Consider the following 23,791-nt stretch of genomic DNA (forward strand, 5'->3'; position numbering starts at 1 on the left):
AAAACTACGGTTTTTCCAGTAGTCATGTATGGATGTGAGAGTTGGAGTATAAAGGAAGTTGAGCACCAAAGAATTAATGCTTTTGAGCTGTGGTGTTGGAGAAGACTCTTGAGAGTCCCTTGAACAGCAAAGAGATAAAACCAGTCCATCCTAATGGAAATCAGTCCTGAATATACATTGGAAGGACTGATACTGAAGCTGAAACTCCAATACTTTGGCCACCTGATGCGAAGAGCTGGCTCCTTTGAAAAGACCTTGATGCTGGGCAAGACTGAAGGCAGGAAGAGAAGGGGATGAGATAGGATGAGATGGTTGGATGGCATCACTGACTCAGTGGACATGAGTTTGAGTAAACTCTGGGGGTTGGTGATGGACAGGAAGGCCTGGTGTGCTGCAGTCCATGGGGTTGTAGAGTCAGACATGACTGAGTGACTGAATTGACTGACTGACTGATCATGGTGTATGAACTTTTTATTGTGTTGCTGAATTTTGTTTGCAAAGATTTTGTTGAGGATTTTTGCGTATATGTTCATTAGTGATATTGGTCTGTAGTTTTATCTTTTTGTGTTGTGTTTCTCTGATTTTGGTATCAGGGTGATGGAAGTCACATAAAATGATTTCGGAAGAGTTCCTTCCTCTGCAATTTTTGGAAAGACTTTTAGAAGGATAGGCATTAGCTCTTCTCTAAATGTTTGATAGAATACTCCTGTGAAGCCATCTGGCCCTCAGCTTTTGTTTTTTGGGAGGTTTTTTTAATTCACAGCTCCAGTTTCAGTGCTTATAATTGGGTTGTTCATAATTTCTCTTTCTTCCTGCTTTAGTTTTTGATGATTAAACATTTCTAAAAGTCTTTCCATTTATTCCAGGTTATCTATTTTATTGCCATATAGTTTTTCATAATAGTCTCTTATAATCCTTTGCATTTCTGCATTGTCTTTTGTAACCTCTCCCTTTTCATTTCTAATTTGTTGGTTTGATTCTTCTCTCTTTTTTCTTGATAAGACTGGTTTAAAATTTGTTGGTTTTGTTTATCTTCTCAAAGAACCAACTTTCTGTTTTATTAATCTTCACTATTGTTTCTTTCATTTCTTTTCATATATGCTCAGATCTTTATGATTTCTTCCCTTCTACTTATTTTTTGTTGTTGTTGTGGTTCTTTATCCATATGTTTTAGGTGTAAAGTTAGGTTGTTTTTTTGATGTTTTTCTGAGGTAGGATTACATTGTTATAAACTTCCTTCTTGGGACTGCTTTTGATGCCTCCTATAGGTTTTGAGTTGTCTTGTTTTCATTGTCATTTGTTTCTAGAAATTTTTTCGTTTTCCTTTTGATTTCTTCAGTAACCTGTTGGTTATTTAGAAATGTGTTGTTTAATCTCCACTTGCTTCCATTTCTTACATTGTTTTTTCTTTTAATTGATATCTAGCTTCTTAGCATTGTGGTCAGAGAAGATGCTTGATACAATTTCAATTTTCTTAAATTTACTGAGGTTTGATTTGTGACCCAAGATATAATCTATCCTGCAGTCTCAGTCACACAGAGCATTATGTTACAAAGTTTATTCAAGTGGAAAGAGTAGAGAACACCTCCAGCAAAAGGCACTGGAAGAGGGTAGGAGACTACCCGCATTACTAGTTTAAGTAAGGCATTATGTACTTCTCAACTGGCCACTGAAAATAGATAAAAAGAATACCTCAAGTTTGTAAGAGTTCCACAAAACCAAGGCATATATCCTGAGACAATTTTGGCATGAGATTAACCAGGGAGACCAGGTTCTGGGCAACATGCCTCTGGGTGAGATATATTGTTGCTGAGAAACAAGTTCCCAGGTAAGATTTGTTGTAATTATAATCATTAACATAGAGCCTAAGAAAGCACAATGTGATCTATGAAAAGCATTTTCCATGAGTAAGATATATTACTGCTGTATATTCATTAGTTCCAGACCTAAAGAAAGACCAGTCCTTGGGCAAGATTCATGTTGCAGAAGGCTTAAAGCAAGCATGAGTGAGAATGTTCACCTTCTCCTTAAAAGGCCTTGGACTGCCTGCCTAAGCTTTTAACTCTCTCAATGGTTTTGGTCACCATTTCCTGTCTAATGTTATGAATCTTTGCTCACAGTTCTTCAGGCATCTGTCAGATCTAATCCCTTGAATCTATTTGTCACTTTCATGGTATAATCATAAGAAATTTGACTAAGGTTGTACCTGAATGGCCTACTCGTTTTCCCTATCTTCAATTTAAGTCTGAATTTTGCAATAAGGTGTTCATGATCTGAGCTACAGTCAGTTCCAGGTATTGCTTTTTTAAATTATTATAGCACTTCTCAGTCTTCAACTGCAAATAATATACCATCAATCTGATTTTGGTATTGACCATTTTGTGATGTCCTTGTGTAGTGTCATCTTTTGTGTTGCTGCGAGTGGGTGTTTGTTACAACCAATACATTCTCTTGGCAAAACTCTGTTAACCTTTTCCCTGCTTCATTTTGCATTCCTAGGCCAAATTTGCCTGTTACTCCAGATATCTCTTGATTTCCTACTTTGTATTGACAATTCTCTTATATTATAGAAATAAATAAGAAGACATCATTTCTGAAATTAATGTACAGCACTTAGAATTTATTGAATACAGGAGGAAATTTATTTTAATGATAGTTGATCTCAAAGTGATGTGAGGATACAGAAGAAACCTATAAAAATCATGGAACTCTCCACAAAAGGCTTGCAAATGAGATGAAATTTAAACCAAGTTTAAAAGAACCACAGGAATTCTCCATGAGAGAGGAGATCATTATATTAATGGGACAGATGAATACTAAATGCTGAATTAACATAAGGATTTCACATGTTCAAATATTACTTGCAATATTTTGTTATAGTGGTGCCCAGAATGCAATCTTCAGGTCATAATAAAGAGGAGACTGCAAATCTTGAAATGGGCCACGTCTGAAATAATTAATTATATAATTCAGAAGAACTTGGATTTTATCTTGTCATGCATAGGAATCATTAAGCTTTTTTAGGCCATGAGATTACATGGAAGTTTTTGCATTCCAAAAATATGACTTTAACATTGGGATACACAGCATGAGAGAATTGAGGGCCAGGGAGAACACTAAAGAAGCTATCACAAGGAGACTAGTGAGAGAATTGTCAGTTAAATCTAACACACAGAGGTGAGAGACAAAAAGTGTGGAGGCATTAGGGAAAGTTGAGAAGTAGAGTCACCATCTTTCTAGTGTTCTTAAAACATTTCTGAAAACTATAGACTAATTTTATTACTAAAAGGCAAAAGTATACTAAAATGGTATATATAGAAATTATATTATAAATTCCATTATCTATAGTGTACAAATTATATGCTATAAATGGAGATGAGACTATGATTGGAAAGTATAGAGGACTGGGAGAAGACAATGTTGATATTATGCAAATCCTGAGCCCCTGGAATACAGTAGTGGTAAAGTGACTTTTCTAAAGTCCTCCACATTTTAGTATTCTGAAAAATGGCTTAATGCCAGAAAGATAAAGAACATTACTGTATACTAACACATATATATGGAATTTAGAAAGATGGTAACGATAACCCTATATGCAAAACAGAAAAAGAGACACAGAAGTACAGAACAGAACTCTGTGGGAGAAGGTGAGGGTGGGATGGTTCGAAAGAATAGCATGTATATTATCTATGGTGAAACAGATCACCAGCCCAGGTGGGATGTATGAGTCAGGTGCTCGGGCCTGGTGCACTGGGAAGACCCAGAGGAATCGGGTGGAGAGGGAGGTGGGAGGGGGATTGGGATGGGGAATACGTGTAACTCTATGGCTGATTCATATCAATGTATGACAAAACCCACTGAAAAATTAAAAAAAAAAAATGGCTTAATGGAAAGGATCATCATCTTTCCTATGGTCTAGATAGGATTAGTGGATGTTTCTGTCCTGCTGCTTAATTAATTATGACAATGTCAGACATCGTCCTCCAAATTCCCATTCTTTGCTTATAAATTATTAACTGAACAGTTTGTACTCACTGATCCACCAGGAAAAGCATTCACCATTATTATTTTACCAAACTTTAGTCAGATTTTTCTAATTCTTTGAACTCTAGTCCATGCTCAGTCTGAGTAAGCACTGAACATGGAACACCCTTCCTCTTATTGCCTTTCCCTAAAATTAGCAGACAAAAAGAAAGACATGTCCTGATCATTTGCATGTGTCTTGAGTCTTTCTAGCCTTGTTTACTGCTTCCTGTAAAAGGAAACCTCTCCTAACTGACATCTGTGATAATTGCAGATCTCATGGTCAAAGGTTTTTCCTATTGCCATAATCTCTCTTCGACTATTGAAATAGCTTTCCTTTCTTTTTTGAAATGATATTTTCTAAGAAAGCCTCTCCTTATGAAGGTTTGGGTTTTTTTTTTTTTTTTTTAATTTATATGGATAAATCAGTGTATTGGAGAATTTACAGCTATACATTAACTTTACACATAAGCTCTTACCCATTATTAACATTATTCTTAGCAATTTAGGTTAACATGGGGATAAGGAAAGAAAAGAAAAAATTTGTCTCTAAATATGTTTTGAATTAATTGCACTATATTAAATACGAAATATGGATACTCATTTTATTATTTTACTTTTTTTAATCTTTTTTTTTTTTTTTTCGGAGGACAGAGGCCCTCATTTTAAATGCCAACATTAGCAAATATAATCAAGTAAGACATTTCTTGGATGTTTTCAGGTGCCCTTTATTAGTTCCCTGATTCAGATTCAGATTCAAACAGGAGGAACAGTTTCAAAGGGTGATAACTTTCTTTTCTTTTTGGGGGAAAAGTCTGGCTTGACTATCAAACCAGGTGCGAATCCTCACTGAGGTGCAAATACATTTCTGTACAATAGAATGGCTACTGGCTCACCCTCGGGCAAATAACAACTGATCAAGACTGAACTATTTGAATTCAGTTTTTAAAACACATATTATTAAAAATATTAAAAAAATAAAAGCAAACAAGAATGCATTTCTGGGTTAACCTGCAGATTATGATTCCTTTAGAATATGCATGCCTTATTCTGACTTAACCTAGAAGTAGGTCTGGCCATGCAATATAGAGATATTTGAATATTTTGTTCTATCAGATCTATGTTCCTCAATTACAATTAAATCATATATACATACATATATCAGTTGAGCAGCTTCACTCCTTTACTATCGTTTGCCCTTTAAATGGATACCTTCCTAGGGATTACTTTTACATGAAATGATTGAAAGAAAGTGTGAAAAATAAATAAATAAATAAAAGCCACCTGCAAAAATGAAAGAAATAACATAAAAAAGAGAAATATTTCATTACTGAATAATATCTATCTATCTATCTATATACACTTCAAGTGGTTTTTTACTGGCTTCTGAGAGGGATGCTGCCATAAAAATCTGTCTTGTTCAGAGTGATAAGTATCTGTGAACTCCATATCATTGTTTGTTATACTAGTTTATTGCTCATAATTGTCAACATATGACAAAGTAGCTTAGGAAGTATAGAGGTCCATCATTTTCATTGTGTAGTACCAGAATATGGCAGCTATAATATAGATACAGGTCACTAGTATCCTTTAAAATGAGTATGTCAAATAGAAAATTATATTAAAACTATTTAATATAATAGGATTTATAGAAAATTTTGTTTAACATATCTGACAACTGGAAATGAAAGCATTAAACTTGTTTAAATAAGTCATGCTGTCAATAACTGTGGGTTCTAAAACATTTTTATGATTAAGTAAAAATTATTTCCTTACAAAAATAAATTCTAACTTTTCATCTGAACTCATATTAATGAAATGACTTTGAGATTATCATCTACTAAAAGGTTAGTTAGAAAAATGTCTAAAATTTGGGATATATTATTTCTTTTAGATTAAGAAATATAAGAAGAAAGATTTGCCAACATTTATATAGGTATGAGTTTTTTTTTTTAAATTTTTTTTTTAGGTATGAGTTTTTTATCTTCTCATTCAGCATGTAATTATTAGCTTTTAAAAACTTTACCAATTCTCATTATGAGAATCATGCAATTAGTGATTGAATTATAATTAATTATTTTGAAATTATGTGTATTAGGAAATGTGCTACATATCTGTGTAAGAAATAATTTCAGCCGATATTATCTCCAGTTTTTGTGGAAATAAAGCAGTTACAACCTAAAAGCTTGATCTACTGGGAATGCATATTAAAAAGATAAAATGATGAAATAATAGCAGAAGGAGTAGAAACAACAGACTAATTCCAACACCCAGGGTCTAATAGGCTTATTCTGGCTTAAATGGTCACAGATGTTCATTTTTTTGGCACTCAAGTTAGTGTTAACAGGAAAATGCTTGTGATAAATACAGAGGTTATATTTAAATATGGAACCACAGTTAATAAAATATTAATGATAATTCTATAATAAATGGTATTAACAAAAGCATGAGATGTTAAGACAAGCCTTCTAACCAGTCAGTTTAGTTCAGTTCAGTTCAGTTGCTCAGTCATGTCTGACTCTTTGTGACCCCATGAACTGCAACATGCCAGGTGTCCCTGTCCATCACCAACTCTTGGAATTCAACTAAACTCATGTCCATTGAGTCGGTGATGCCATCTAACCATCTCATCCTCTATCATCCCCTTCTCCTCCTGCCCTCAATCTTTCACAGCATTAGGGTCTTTTCAAAGGAGTTGGCTCTTCACATCAGGTGGCCAAAGTATTGGAGTCTCAGCTTCAACATCAGTTCTTCCAATGAACACCCAAGGCTGATCTCCTTTAGGATGGACTGGTTGGATCTCCTTGCAGTCCAAGGGACTCTCAAGAGTCTTCTCCAATACCACAGTTCAAAAGCATCAATTCTTCGGCACTCAGCTTTCTTCACAGTCCAACTCTCACATCCACATATGACCACTGGAAAAACCATAGCCTTGACTAGACAGACCTTTGTTGGCAAAGTAATGTCTCTGCTTTTTAATATGCTGTCTAGGATGGTCATAACTTTCCTTCCAAGGTGTCAGCGTCTTTTAATTTAATGGGTGCAATCACCATCTGCAGTGATTTTGCAGCCCAAAAAACAAAGTTAGCCACTCTTTCCCCATTTATTGGCAACAAAGTGATGGGACCAGATGCCATGATCTTAGTTTTCTGAATGTTGAGCTTTAAGCCAACTTTTTCACTCTCCTCTTTCACTTTCATCAATAGGCTCTTTAGTTCTTCTTCACTTTCTACCATAAGGGTTGTGTCATCTGCATATCTGAGGTTATTGGTGTCTCTGCCAGCAATCTTGATTCCAGCTTGTGCTTCTTCTAGCCCAGCATTTCTCATGATGTACTCTGCATATAAGTTAAATAAGCAGGGTGACAATATACAGCCTTTTCCTATTTGGAACCAGTCTGTTGCTCCATGTCTAGTTCTAACTGTTGCTTCCTGACCTGCATACAGGTTTCTCAAGAGGCAGGTCAGGAGGTCTGGTATTCCCATCTTTTTCAGAATTTTTGACAGTTTATTGTGATCCACACAGTCAAAGGCTTTGGCATAGTCAATAAAGCAGAAATAGATGTTTTTCTGGAACTCTCCTGCTTTTTTGATGACCTAGTGGATGTTGGCAATTTGATCTCTAGTTCTTCTGCCTTTTCTAAAACCAGCTTGAACATCTGAAAGTTCACGGTTCACATATGGTTGAAGCCTGGCTTGAAAATTTTGAGCATTACTTTCTTAGCGTGTGAGATGAATGTAATTGAGTGGTAGTTTGAACATTCTTTGACATTGTTTTTCTTTGGTATTGGAAGGAAAATTGACCTTTTCCAGTCCGGTGGCCGCTGCTGAGTTTTCAAAATTTGCTGGCATATTGACTGAAGCACTTTCACAGCCTCACTTTTAGTATTTGAAATAGCTTAACTCTAATTCCATCACCTCCACTAGTTTTGCTCATAGCGATGTTGCCTATGGCCCACTTGACTTCACATTCCAGGATGTCTGGCTCTAGGTGAGTGATCACACCATCGTGATCATCTGGATCATGAAAATCTTTTTTGTACAGTTCTTCTGTACTGTGTATTCTTGCCACCTCTTCTTAATATCTTCTGCTTCTGTTAGGTCCCTACCATTTCTGTCCTTTATTGAGACCATCTTTGCATGAAATGTTCTCTTGGTATCTCTAATTTTCTTGAAGAGATCTCTAGTCTCTCCCATTCTATTGTTTTCCTCTATTTCTTTGCATTGATCGCTGAGAAGGCTTTTTTAATCTCTCCTTGTTATTCTTTGGAACTCTGCATTCAGATGCTTATATCTTTCCTTTTCTCCTTTGCTTTTCACTTCTTTTCTTGTCACAGTGATTTGTAAGGCCTCCTCAGATAGCCATTTTGCCTTTTTTGCATTTCTTTTGCTTGGAGATAATCTTGATCCCTGTCTCCTGTACAATGTCACAAACCTCCATCCATAGTTCATCAGACACTCTATCAGATCTAGTCCCTTACATCTATTTCTCACTTCCACTGTATAATCATAAGGGATTTGATTTAGGTTATACCTGAATGGTCAGGTGGTTTTCCCCACTTTTCTTCAATTTAGGTCTGAATTTGGCATTAATGAGTTCATGATCTGAGCCACAGTCAGTTCCCAGTCTTGTTAGCAATACAGGAATAATCTTATTTAATTCTCAAAGAACCACATGAGATAAAGTGATATTTTCTGCATTTTTCAGATCAAGCAGTGAAGGCTAAAATAACTTAAGCAAATGTTCCAAGATATTTAGTTAATAAATATGAGAGCCAAGTTTGACCAGAGTCTTCAAGACTTCCAGCCATTATATTGTGGCTTTTTTTGCTAGAAGGCAGAGATCCAAGGTCCAGACAACCCCCAGCATCATGTCTTTACTTCCAAAGATATCTTTGCTGTTCATCAAAACTTGATGGAACTTGGAAGCAACCAGGATATCCTTCAGTAGATGATTAGATAAAGAGTTTTAGATAAATTTAGGCAAGAGAATATTTTAATACCAAAAAGGAATGAGTTATCAAATTAGGAAAAGATGTGAAGAAGACAACCTTATAACATTAAATGAAAGAAGCTAATATGAAGAGGATTAATATGAAATGAGTTCAACTCTGTTATCCTCTGGGAAAGGCAAAACTATAGACACAGTAAAATCAGTTGCAAGGGGTTGGGTTCAGGGGCAGGAATGTATAAGCAAAGGGCAGAGGATATTTTGGACAGTGAACATATTCTGTATGGTACCATAATGATGAATAGATGCTATCATTCAGATGTTAAAACTTAAAAAAAATATACAATACCCAGAAAAGGAATGAACTCTAGAGTATGCTATGGTCTTTGGGTGATTAAGATATATCAATGTAGGTTTATCAATTGCAACAAATGTACCAGTTTGGTGAGGAATGTTGATAATGGGGGATAGATCTATGCATGTTTGAAGGCAGGGGAAATATGTGAAATCTCTGTACTTTCAATTTTGTTGTGAACATAAAATTGCTCCCAAAAGAATAGACTTTTTAAAAATGATGGCATTGGTGATAGATATCATTTCCTGATGGCAGGTATAAATACTCTATAACTCATCCTACAAATGTCTTAAATTGGAGTGCTCATCATGTGGAATATTACCAGTCACTATGGGAGACATTATGTTTAATATAAAAGACTGATAATAGTAAGAATATAAATTATCTTTTATTTTGAAAAAGATTAAAACAAAAAATACTTTGAATCTTTTTTCCCCTCAAACCAATGCCTTGGAAGAGTAAATTCAGAATATTAAATTTCAATAATACAAAGGAAATAAAGATTGTAGTGATAATTCTATCTTTCTATTTTGTTATTTTATAAAGACAGTTTTAAGTTAAAGATTGTGAAATTCAGTTAAAAAATAGAAAATCTCTAGTGAATTAAAAAATTTAATGGCCATATTTCTTATAGTGTCCTCCATAGATCACCTGTCTCAATAAACTTTTACCATTTAAACATGCATATTAATGAGCCCTGATGATGGTGACTGCACTATTGAAATTAAAAGATGCTAGCTCCTTGGAAAGAAAGCTGTGCCAAATCTAGACAGTGTATTAAAAATCAAAGACATTATTTTGCCAACAAAGTTCTGTATAGTCAAGCTATGTTTATTTCAGTAACCATGTATGAATGTGAGAGTTTGACCATAAAGAATTCCTAGCATTGAAGAATTGATGCCTTGGAATTGTGATGCTGGAGAAGGCTTGAGAGTCTCTTGGACAGAAAAGAGATCAAGCCAGTCAATCCTAAAGAAAATAAGCCCTGAATATTCATTGGAAGGACTCATGCTGAAGTCCTTACAGTAAAATGACTGGAAAAATTATACATGAGAAATGACTTTATTTTTTGCTATTATTGTTGCCAAATTATAACTTAGCCCTCCATGATTGATATTGAATTATGTATATGATTCTCTCTTCTGTCTGAATGACTGCAGAAGATATTTGGAATTTTTTGACTTTCCATTAATCAAATCCTAAATCCCCTTCTCTACTACCCCTTGTTCCACTTACGTAGGATGATATTTTTAGGAGAGCATTGTCTTGAACCGCAGAAACACATGAGGATGGTTACCCCTCTCCCTGCTCTGGCTCAGCCTGGGAGTGTTTGCGTCTAAGGCAATTGGAAATGATTCAGAAAATTTTGGTTTTTGAGTGATAGTGGATTAAGCTGTTACAGAGGCAGCCCTTACAATAACAGCTCTTTGTAAAACTTTTCAGAATTACTTTTTCCCAGCATGTTTTCCAGGTTGTCAACAGCCAAAAGGTAGTTAGAATTAAAATAATTATATATGTACTTTGTTATCATTATTAATTGAAACTTACAGATTAAGTGTGAATCTTGCAACCAGGAACTTCGATGGAGACTACATATTTTAAAAATTCTTACTTGAGGAATACCTTAAAATGAGTTTGTTGTTGTTGCTGTTTAGTTGTGAAGTAGTGTCCAACCCTTTAGATACCCCATGGACTGGAGCCTGTAAGGTCCAGCAAGAATACTGGAATGGACTGCCATTTCATTCTCCAGGTAGAATGAGTTAGGCTATTTTATACATTCATTTTTCTCTCAATTTTCTTATAAAGAAAAAAGCTTTTGGAAATTTTTTAAAGTGCCTTGTTATTTGGAAAATCAGTCATTTCATATCTTCTCAGACTAGGTAATGAATTTTAAGTTATGTATTTAAGTTACGTAAGTGCCTATTTGGACTGTAGCCTACCAGGCTTCTCTCTCCATGGGATTCTCCAGGCAAGAATACTGGAGTGGGTTGCCATTTCCTTCTCCAGGGGATCTTTCTGACCCAGGGATTGAACCCTGGTCTCCTGCATTGCAGGCAGATGCTTTAACCTCTGAGCTACCAGGGAAGCCCTTTTATATTCTATGTATCATCATACTTCAGTTATCCTTGATATACTTCCAAATATCAAACTTTTTCCTTGACACTATTTAATTTACAACCATAGCTTATTTTTAGCCATTGTGTTCTTCTTAATGTTTAAATATGAAAAAGGAAATGTTTGGATCATACTCTTGTAACTCCAATGTTTTTGGAGTCTGATGTTGAACAGTTTTAGAAGTCATATCTACATTCTGTTGCCAGTTTAAACAGTTAAATGTTTGGAATATGTACTAAGATGTAACCAAAAGTGAAAACTTTTATTATTGTCATTTTCCTTTATTGTGCTAAATAAATTTTTCTTGATGCCATTTTTTTGTTGTAGTTTTTGTTTGTTTAATTAATACTTTTTTTTGGGGGGGGGGGGTGGAAATATGGTGCTTTTTCTCATCCTCCTAAATAAATCCTCTCTTTTTTAAATGTCTCTTCCTGATCTCTATAAATAGTGGTTATCTCTTGGGGTATGTTTGCTTATATTCTGTATTTAATGCTACTGCTTGTGAAATACAAGAATGCAATGGCTTTAAATAAATTTCCTACTGAATTTCGAATCATATATCCGGTGGCCTACTCACCATCTTAAACTTCTCTTTGTTGTTCAGCCACTCAGTGGTGTCAAACACTTTGTGACCTCACACACAGCAGCACACCAGGCTTCCCTGCCCTTCACTAAACACTGAGTAAGTGAGTGAAAGTCTCTCGCTCAGTCATGTCTGACTCTTTGTGACACCTTGGACTGTAGCCTGCCAGGCTCCTCTGTCTATGGAATTCTCCAACCAAGAATACTGGATTGGGTTGTCATTTCCTCCTCCAGGGGATCTTCTCAGTCCAGGGATCACACTCAGCTCTCCTGTTTTATCTTCTTTTAGCTTTACTTCCTTTTGTCCTTTACCCTATTGGGGTCTTTGGGAACTGTGTGTATGTGTAACAGCATCTACCATATGTCTTCATTTTACCTTAGGCTGGATTTGAAGAGCCAAAACAGGAAAACACTTAAGGAGCCCTGAGACCCTTAAAGAGAAATAAATTAGGGTGGCTGTTTCTTTCAGCTTCGCTTTCCTGTTCTTTATTTTTATTTTTTTTTAAATAAAATCTCTCCTTTTATCAACCTTCATCATTTCATGTGGTAAGCAAGTAAAATCACTAAAGGCAAATAACTTTACGAATCTGCTGAGTGTGAAGAGAAAAGGCCATGGTATAGATTAATAGATTAGGAGGGAGACACCTAACTCCAGGGATTTACAGTTGATAAACACTCAGGCTTTGTTGTACAATAAGTATCATTATGTCTTATGCAATTACTGGGTACTGATTGTTTGTTTACAGTGATACTAGCACCAACAATCCTTCAAAATCGAGTATAAATATAGCAAGAAACAAAGCAATATAGAAAAATTCAGAAATGTTCATATAGTACTATTTCTCAGGTGAAACTACTGATCAGTCGTTGGGTTCTCCAAGAAATGTGAGAACAAAAGAACTTTAGAAAGCAACAATTTTAAAGAAACAAAAGCTATGGAAAATGCATTGCAGTCCTTCATTATATTGTTCACAAATTTGAAAAAAGATATCTATGCTGTTAATTAATTCATAATTCTGGAAAATAGTTTTCCATACCGTGAATCTTTAACAGTAAATGTTACACTGTCTCTCTCCCTTGCTCTCCCTGGATAGTCTCGGTGTCACTATTTGCTTCCAGTTGTTTCACAAACCACTCTTAACCCATCCCTGGAAACTATGTATAAAAGCATTTAATGTGTGCTAATGAAATGAGCATTTACACAAAACTCGTGTCCATTAAGTCATCTCTCTCATCATCTGTTGCTCCCTTCTCCTGTTGCCCTCAGTCTTTCCCAGTATCAGTGTCTCTATATTTTGCACACTTTATAATATATTATTTTGTCCTTATTTCCCAAGTTTATTTCTAGATTTTAAATCATGTATTTAGATGTTTGAAACCAGAATTCTAGATCTTGGTGCAGCCAGTCCTTCTTTCAATCACACCTGATACCTAAATCAAATCCCTTATGATGATAAAGTGGAAGTGACAAACAAATTCAAGCATTAGATCTGATATGTGAAGAACTATGGATGGAGGCTTGTGACATTGTAAAGGAGGCAGTGATCAAGACCATCCCCAAGAAAAAGAAATGTAAAAAGGCAAAAGGTTGTCTGAGGAAGCCTTACAAATACCTGAGAAAAGAAGAGAAGCTAAAGGAGAGAAAAGGAAAGATATACCCACTTGAATGCAGACTTCCAAAGAATATCAAGGAGAGAAAAGAAAGTCTTCCTCAGTAAGCAGTGCAAAGAAATAAAGGAAAACAAAAGAATGGGAATGACTAGAGATCTGTTCAAGAAAATTGAAGATACCAAGGGATCATTTCATGCAAAGATGGGCACAATAAAGGACAGAAATAGTTTGGACCTAACAGAAAAAGAAGATATTAAGAAGAGGTGACAAGAATACTCAGAGGGACTATACAAGAAATATCTTCATGACCCAGATAATCACGATGGTGTGATCACTTATCTAGAGCCAGACATCCTGGAATGTGAAGTCAAGTGGGCCTTAGAAAGCATCATTATGAACAAGACTAGCGGAGGAGGTGATGGAATTCCAGTTGAGCTATTTCAAATGCTAAAAGATGATGCTGTGAAAGTGCTTCAGTCAATATGCCAGCAAATTTGAAAAACTCAGCAGTGGTCACGAGACTGGAAAAGGTCAGTTTTCCTTCCAATCCCAAAGAAGAGCAATGCCAAAGAATGTTCAAACTACCGCTCAATTGTACTCATCTCACATGTTAGGAAAATAATGCTCAAAATTTTCATGCCAGGCTTCAACAGTATGTGAACCATGAACTTCCAGATATTCAAGTTGTATTTAGAAAAGGCAGAGGAACAAGAGATCAAATGGCCAACATCTGCTGGATCATTGAAAAAGCGAAAGAGTTCCAAAAAAGCATCTATTTCTTCTTTATTGCCTATGCCAGAGCCTTTGACTGTGTGGATCACAACAAACTATGGGAAATTCTTTAAGAGTTGGGAATACCAGACAACCTTACCTGCCTCCTGAGAAATCTGTATGCAGCTCAAGAAGCAACAGCTAGAACTGGACATGGAACAACAGTCTGGTTCCAAATTGGGAAGGGAGTACGTCAAGGCTGTATATTGTCACCCTGCTTATTAAACGTATATGCAGAGTTCAGTTCAGTTCAGTCACTCATTTGTGTCCAACATACTCAAACTCGTGTCCATCGAGTTAGTGATACCATCCATGCATCTCATCCTCTCTTGTCCCTTCTCCTCCCACCTTTAATCTTTCCTAGCATCAGGGTCTTTTCAAGTGAGTCAGTTCTTTGCATCAGGTGGCCAAAGTATTGGAGTTTCAGCTTCAGCATCAGTCCTTCCAATGAATATTCAGGACTGATTTCCTTTACGATTGACTGGTTTGATCTCCTTGCAGTCGCAGGGACTCTCAAGAGTTTTCCCTAACACCATAGTTCGAAAGCATCAATTCTTGGGTGTTCAGCTTTCTTTATGTTCCAACTCTCACGTTCATACATGATGACTAGAAAAAACAAAGCTTTGAGTATACGGACGATTGTTGGCAAGTGATGTCTCTACTTTTTACTATTCTGTCTAGTTTTGTCATAACTTTTCTTCCAAGGAGCAAGTGTCTTAATTTCATGGCTGCAGTCACAGTCCTCAGTGATTTTTGGAGCCCAGGTAAATAAAATATGCCACTGTTTCCATTTTCCCCCCATTTATTTTCCATGCAGTGATGGGACTGGATGTCAGGATGTTCGTTTTTTGAATGTTTAATTTTAGACAAGGTTTTTCACTCTCCCCTTTCATCCTCATCAAGAGGCTATTTTTGTGGTCCACACAATCAAAGGCTTTAGTATAGTCAATGAAACTGAAGTAGATATGCTATTTGGAATTACCTTGCTTTCTGTATGATCCAATGATAGCTGGCAATTTTATTTCTAGTTTCTCTACTTTTTCTAAATCCAGCTTGTACATCTGGAAATTCTTGGTTCTTGTACTGCAGAGCCTATCTTGAAGGATTTTTGAGCATTATCTTTCTAGCATGTGAAATAAGCACAGTTGTGCTATAGTTTCAACATTCTTTTGCATTGCCTTTCTTTTGGATTGGAATAGAAACTGACTTTTTCTGGTCCCTGGCCCTTGCTGAGTTTTCCAAATTAGCTGGTGTATTGAGTGTAACCCTTTAACAGCATTATCTTTTAGAATTTGAAATAACTCAGCTGGAATTCCATCAGCTCCACTAGCTTTGATTATAGTAATGCTTCCTAAGGTCCACTTGATTTCACACTCCAAGGTGTTTGGCTTTAAATGACTGATCACACCCATCGTGGTTAAAAGTATCATTAAGATCTTTGTACATTTTTTCTGTGTTTTCTTGCCAGCTCTTCTTAGTATTTTCTTCTTCTGTTAAGTCCTTGTCATTTCTGTCCTTTATTGTGCCCATCTTCGCATGAAATGTGCTCTTGCTATCTCATGTTCTCAAAGAGAGCTCTAGTCTTTCCCATTCTATTGTTTTCTTTTATTTCTTTGCAGTGTTCAGATAAGAAAGCCTTCTTATATCACCTTGCTATTGTCTGGAACTCTGGATTCATTTGGGTATATTTTCCCCTTTCTCTTTCACTTTTCACTTCTCTTCTTTTCTTAGCTTTTTATAAGATATCCTCAGACAACCATTTAGCCTTCTTGTATTTCTTTTTCTTTAGGATGGTTTTGGTCACCACATCCTGTACAAAATTAAGATCTTCTGTCCATAGTTCTTCAGGCACTCTGCCTATTAGATCTAATCCCTGTAATTTGTCACTTCCACTGTATAATCATAAAGGATTTTATTTAGGTCATATCTGAGAGGTCTAGTGGTTTTCCTTACTTTCTTCAATTTAAGTCTGAATTTTACAATGAAGAGTTCATGATCTGAGCCACAATCGCTTCCATATCTTGTTTCTGCTAACTGTATAGAGCTTTTCCATCTTTGGCAGCCAAGAATATAATCAATCTGATTTCGGTGTTGACCATCTTGTGATGTCCATGTGTAGAACCATCTCTTGTGTTGCTGGACGTGTGTGTTTGCTACGACCATGTATTCTCTTGATCAGACTCTGTTTGCCCTGCTTCCTTTTCCCTTATTCCTTTTGTACTCCAAGGCCCAACTTGCCTGTTACTCCAGGTATCTAACTTCCTACTTTTGCATTTCTATCCCCTATGATAAAAAGGACATGCTTTTTTGGTGTTAGTTCTAGGAAGTCTTAGAAGTCTTCATAGAACTGTACAATTTCAGCTTCTTCATCATTAGTGGTTGGGGCATAGACTTGGATTACTGTTATGTTGAATGGGTTTGCCTTCGAAAGGGACTGTGTTCATCCTTTCTTTTTTGAGATTGCCACCAAGTACTGTATTTTGGACTTTTCTTGTGGGTTATTAGGTATACTCTAATTCTTCTAAAAGATTCTTACCCACAGTAGTAGATATAATGGTCATCTGAAATAAATTAGCCCATTCTCATCCATTTTAGTTCACTGATTTCTAAGATATCAATGTTTACTCTTGCTATCTGCTGCTTGACCACATCCAGTTTACCTTGATTCATGGACCTGACATTTCAGGATCCTATGCAATAGTGTTCTTTACAGTACTTTATTTTTACCATTATATACATCCACAACTGGCTGTCATTTCCACTTTGGCCCAGTCTCTTCATTCTTTCTGGAGCTATTTCTCCCCTCTACCCCAGTAGCATATTAGATATCTATGGACTGGGGGGCTCATCTTCTGGTATCATAATTTTTTTTTGTCTTTTCATACCATTCATGGGGTCCTCAAGGCAACAATACTGAAGTCGTTTGCCATTCCCTTCTTGCTTCTGAGAAAATGGGAAACACTTTGTCAGCACTCTCCACCATGACCTGTCTGTCTCAAGTGTCCCTGAATGTCATTTTCCAGAGCCATGTTTAAGTTAGGTATTTCCAAAAAAGAATTTTCAATTTGACAAGATAATAAATAGTTCTTGAACTGGTATACCATAGAGAAGGTTTTTATGGTTTCTGATAAGTTTATTATAAAGTTTGATAGGCAAAATATTTTTCTTTAAATAAAACAAACTGATGAAGACTTCCCTACAAGATAGAAATCCATTAAAGATAACACAGGCAAGTAATATAATGTGGGATTAGTTTATACTAGAAATGGGTCCTTGGATAGGTCAAAGGAGTCCTGTAAGATCTTGGAAAGGACCGATATATAGTCAAAATATTTGCAAGGACTTTTGTCAGTATGTAACAAAAATTAATGATGTGCATTATTTGATATTATGACTACCCTTCAGAAATTCACAGGAAGGCAAGGAAATAAATATAACCATATACAAACTGCAATATTTGTGAAGTGAAAGTTTCTTGGTCTCTTCCGACTCTTTGCAATCCTGTAGACTGTACAGTCCATGAAATTCTCCAGGCCAGAATACTGGAGTGGGTAGCCATTCCCTTCTCCAGGGGATCTTCCCAACACAGTGATCAAACCCAGGTCTCCCACATTTCAGGCAGATTCTTTACCAGCTGAACCATAAGGGAAGCCCAAGAATACCAGTGTGGGTAGCCTATCCCTTCTCCAGTGGATCTTCCTGACCCAGGAGTAGAACCAGGGTCTCCTGCATTGCAGGCAGATTCTTTACCAACTGAGTTCTCAGGGAATATTTGTAATAGGGATAAAATAGGTTTTAAATATCTGTCAGCTGAGGAATTTTTGATCATAATAATCCTAGACAAGTGAGTAATCTGAAATATTTATCAAACACAAGGTTTTATATATTCCAAAAAAGAAAACTAATGATCATGATATATTTCAAGTGGGAGGATAATGTACAGTATACAATGTAGTCTGTTCTAATTACCTTTGTTTATGTTTACTTCAAACCCATTGCTAAATATCTGAAAAGGGTGCTGAACTATCAACACTGCTTGTTTCTGGACCCTGGGGTAGAATATAAGGGGAGAGAAGCCCTTACTTAAACACAACATGGATTTTATTTTTTACAAATCTGCATTACTTTGAAATAAAAGCTATAGTATTTTTCTGTATCTTGTATTCAACTTTCTCTAAATGATGGAGACCATATTTTTTCCTTTTGTGTTTAGCATCCACAGAATAATTAGCATGTCACTGGGAAAGTAAAGAATTCCAAATCAATGTTCTTTAAACTGTATAGCAATAATGACAATGTTCTTTAAACTGTTTAGCAATGATGACCTTGCTATGCTATATGACAGGTGCATGCTGTATGATGTATGATATTTTACAGTGATACTATTTTATCACTATTTACTTACTGTTGTTTTATTAAATAATAGATAGCTATGGGACTATTTGTTGTTGCAGGATTCAGTAATTATAGTACTCTATATAGTTAATTCTTTTTATACTTCTTAAAACTTCTATCTCTTCAATAAGTTGTAATTATGCCCTGCAGTGCATACATTTTTATATTTTATTGATTAATAAATTTAATTATTAATAAAATTAATTAATTTCCACAAATCACTTAAATATTAATTAATTATTAACTAACAAAATTGACTATATTTAGCTATGACTATGTAACTGATAGATAGGCAATTAATAAGCATAATTAGTAAACATGCTTCTATAACAATATGTAAAATCAATGTCATTACTTTATAGCCATATCTCTTAAAGTACAAAGTGGAGTTTTTTAAATATAGCATCTATTTGTACTTTTTAAAATATAAATTGCATAATTATTTATATAATTAATGATAGTATTAAATGTCATCACCTTATAGAGAAATAGCATTTGTCCTGTGCAGTATGGACTTTCAACATGTGTAATAGAATATTTTTTAGTTTATCATAATATAAAAGGATTGAAATTTAAAAATGTGCTAACATTCAGTAAGCCTTAAGAACAGACCTATGTATCATAATTCTGGGATGATTACTAATGATTCTTCAGTTTGTAAATAGTTATTCTTGCTTCAAATTTACAGAATATAGGAACAATACATTCTGCTGGTTTGAGGAAAACTTCATCTTATATTCAGAAGGTGTTCCATGTACCATTATTTGTACCTTTGAAGTTAATTTTCAGAGAGAAATAGAAACAGAGATAAACAGAGGTCATGCATACATACCTATCCATTTAAGTTAAAGAATGCTGTTATTATTAACAAACCCCAAATTATAGTGGTTTAACATACTAAAAATGTATTTCTCCATCAAAACAGTTCTTAGATGAATTGTATATCCCTCCTCTATCTTGAATCTATACCATCTGGAACCAATGCCATTCAAGTTTTCAGTCATGAAAAAGACATAGCAGAGGCAAATAAAGTATTAAGGCCTCTGACAAGAAGTGGGAATGTATCATTAGACTCATAGATGATTAACCAATACTAGTCAAATTATCTCAATATTATCCCAAGAAAGTCTAGCAAATAGAGGAAAGCACAGGTATTTGTTTAGCTTTAATTGTGTTTGCTATACCATGGATCTAAATCAGGGAAAGAGTGATAAAGAACATTAACATATAAATTATAAGAAAAGGTTGCCAAATATTTGCATACATTACTGGTGGCAGTAGCAGAACATAGCTCCTATGCTGGTAGAAACTATAATTCTGTGGGCCAGACAGACAATTAGTCAAGCAAATGCAGTAAATGTGGGATGTAGAAAAATAAGACTATAGAATCTCTGTTCCCATTTCCATTGCTCATCTAGCTTCTTGTGTTTCTGTGACTCCATCTAGAATCACAAAGGAAAGGGTTCTCTTTCCTTTTGCCAGAAAAAAAAGTATATTTTAATTATTTCTAATATACTTGATAAATATATCAGTTTTACTTTATTTTGAAAATATTTTTAATATTAACTTTAGTTTTGTAACATTTTATTGGATAGAGAATTCTATGGTATAAATTTTCATTTCATATCTTTAAGTAGTTCTTTAAATAAGTCATTATATCATCTTCTAGATTTCTTAGATCATTTGAAATGTTATTATTCATTTGAAGATAATGTATGCTTTCTTCCTGACTACTTTTAGATTTTTTGCTTTCGGCAGTTTTACTATAGTATGCCAAAGTGCAGCATTTCTTTCTTCCCTCCTTCTCTCCCTCACTTCCTTCCTTCTTTTTTGTTTTTTTTAAATTTTATTACTTGTGTTATGTGAAATCGCAAGGCTCCTTAAATCTACATGTTGGTATCTTTCATCATGGAAAATTCTCAGCAATCACCTTCTGAAGCACTACTTCTGCATCATTTCTCACTTCTCCTTTAAGGATTCAAATTACACATACATACTCCTTATATTCTTTTCTCTATTTAAAATTTTCTTTTATTTCCTTTAGTCTACATATTTTCTATATAAATGTATTTAACTTAGCTATTTTTTTTTCAATGCATAAGCTGCTGTTAAACCCAAAATTGGGTTATCACATTTGGCTTTTGTATATTTTAGTCTTAGAATATCCATTTCATTCTTTTTATAGATTACTCTTTTATAGAAATCTTCACCTTTGAATTTATTATCTTTATCTTTTATTCTTATTTTATTGATCATCTTAATTTATTCCTTAAATTCCTCCTGATGCTAGCTAAGTGATTGATTTTCAAGCACTTAATTGTATCTCTTCATATTACTAGCAATTTTTTTTAAATTTTACTATGTAAAACTCAAAATCTTAGAAGACTCTGATTTCCTAATCCTCCATAAAGGATTCCTTTTTTTTTTTTTTTTCCCACCTATGTAGTTGAGGGGCAGACAATCACCTTGATTTAATCAGAGTCTGCACTAAGTAGTATTTTGACAGTTCTGGTATCAGTTTGCCATTTCTCCCAGGGTTCAGCTCTTATTTATATTTGCAAGTGAAAGCCTGGTCAGAACTTTTTTTCTGGTCTTCTCAGCATGTGAAAAATAAGCAGAACCTTTGAGCTTAGATTTTCTGCCTTCTGTGCTAAAAGAATATGGAAGATGTAGAGAGGAAAATAGGCACTGTTGATTTATTCTGGCCCCTTTTCTCACTCATTTCTCACCAAGACTTTGATATTCATACTATCTATCTACCTCTGTCTATGTATCTATCCCTCTATCTGTCATCTCACTGTCCATCTATCCATCTACCATCTTCTTATCATTTTAGCTCTGTGCAGCTCCCAAAAGTTTACCTTGTTTCTCTGCAAGGATTGGTCTCTGACACTTCACTTAATTCTTCATATTTTTGCCCCTTACACACAATCAGCAAATGTACTAAGGAAAAAAACACACACACACACACACAACTCACATAAGAATGTTGTTTGCTCATGACTCTCAGTGCATTCCTCTCTGTAGTTGTTGTTTTTTCTTTTTTGAACACCAGTTGCCTCAACAACTTACTTTTTCTTTCCAAAAAATGTTATTAAATTCTCCCTGCTTACTTTTTAATGAATTTTCAAATTTACAATTGTTTACATTTTACAAAAAAATTGATAACACAGTACAGATATCCCCATATACCTAATATTCAAATTTCTCCTATTGTTTTTCCAGTTTATTGAGATATAATTGACATTATGTAGGTGTAAATTGTACAGCATGTTGATATGATACATTTATATATTGCACTATGATTAGTTTAGATAACACCTTCACATCAGATAATTACAATTTGTTTTTTATGGTCAGAACATTTATTATCTACTCTACTCTCTTAACAGCTACTATCTACCATCAACTATCTACTCTCTTTCCCAACACTTGTTATCTCTTGTCTTTATAATAACAGTCACTCTTATAAATACGAGGTGATATCTCATGGCTTTGAATGTATTTCCCTATCAATTAGTGATTTTGAGTATTTTTCCACATACTTGTTTGCCATCTGGATGTCATTTTAGAAGAATGTCTCTTAAGTTACCTTTTTATTTTATTTATTTATTTATTTTTTCATGTTTCCTATTATTTTATTTTATTTATTTATTTTTTAATATTATTTTATTAGTTGGAGGCCAATCACTTCACAACATTTCAGTGGGTTTTGTCATACATTGACATGAATCAGCCATATAGTTACACGTATTCCCCATCCCAATCCCCCCTCCCACCTCCCTCTCCACCCGACTCCTCAGGGTCCTCCCAGTGCACCAGGCCCGAGCACTTGACTCATGCATCCCACCTGGGCTGGTGGTCTGTTTCACCATAGATAATATACATGCTGTTCTTTCAAAACATCCCACCCTCACGTTCTCCCCCAGAGTTCAAAAGTCTGTTCTGTACTTCTGTGTCTCTTTTTCTGTTTTGCATATAGGGTTATCGCTACCATCTATCTAAATTCCGTATATATGTGTTAGTATACTGTAATGTTTTTTATCTTTCTGGCTTACTTCACTCTGTATAATGGGCTCCAGTTTCATCCATCTCATTAGAACTGATTCAAATGAATTCTTTTTAACGGCTGAATAATATTCCATGGTGTATATGTACCACAGCTTCCTTATCCATTCATCTGCTGATGGGCATCTGGGTTGCTTCCATGTCCTGGCTATTATAAACAGTGCTGCGATGAACATTGGGGTGCACGTGTCTCTTTCAGATCTGGATTCCTCAGTGTGTATGCCCAGAAGTGGTATTGCTGGGTCATATGGCAGTTCTATTTCCAGTTTTTTAAGAAATCTCCACACTGTTTTCCATAGTGGCTGTACTAGTTTGCATTCCCACCAACAGTGTAAGAGGGTTCCCTTTTCTCCACACCCTCTCCAGCATTTATTGCTTGTAGACTTTTGGATAGCAGCCATCCTGACTGGCGTGTAATGGTACCTCATTGTGGTTTTGATTTGCATTTCTCTGATGATGAGTGATGTTGAGCATCTTTTCATGTGTTTGTTAGCCATCTGTATGTCTTCTTTGGAGAAATGTCTGTTTAGTTCTTTGGCCCATTTTTTGATTGGGTCGTTTATTTTTCTGGAATTGAGCTTCAGGAGTTGCTTGTATATTTTTGAGATTAATCCTTTGTCTGTTTCCTCATTTGTTATTATTTTCTCCCAATCTGAGGGCTGTCTTTTCACCTTACTTATAGTTTCCTTTGTTGTGCAAAAGCTTTTAATTTTCATTAGGTCCCATTTGTTTATTTTTGCTTTTATTTCCAATATTCTGGGAGGTGGGTCATAGAAGATCTTGCTGTGATTTATGTCGGAGAGTGTTTTGCCTATGTTCTCCTCTAGGAGTTTTATAGTTTCTGGTCTTACATTTAGATCTTTAATCCATTTTGAGTTTATTTTTGTGTATGGTGTTAGGAAGTGTTCTAGTTTCATTCTT

This window comes from Muntiacus reevesi, chromosome 11 (genome assembly GCF_963930625.1).
Source record: "Muntiacus reevesi chromosome 11, mMunRee1.1, whole genome shotgun sequence".
Taxonomy (NCBI): Eukaryota; Metazoa; Chordata; class Mammalia; order Artiodactyla; family Cervidae; genus Muntiacus; species Muntiacus reevesi.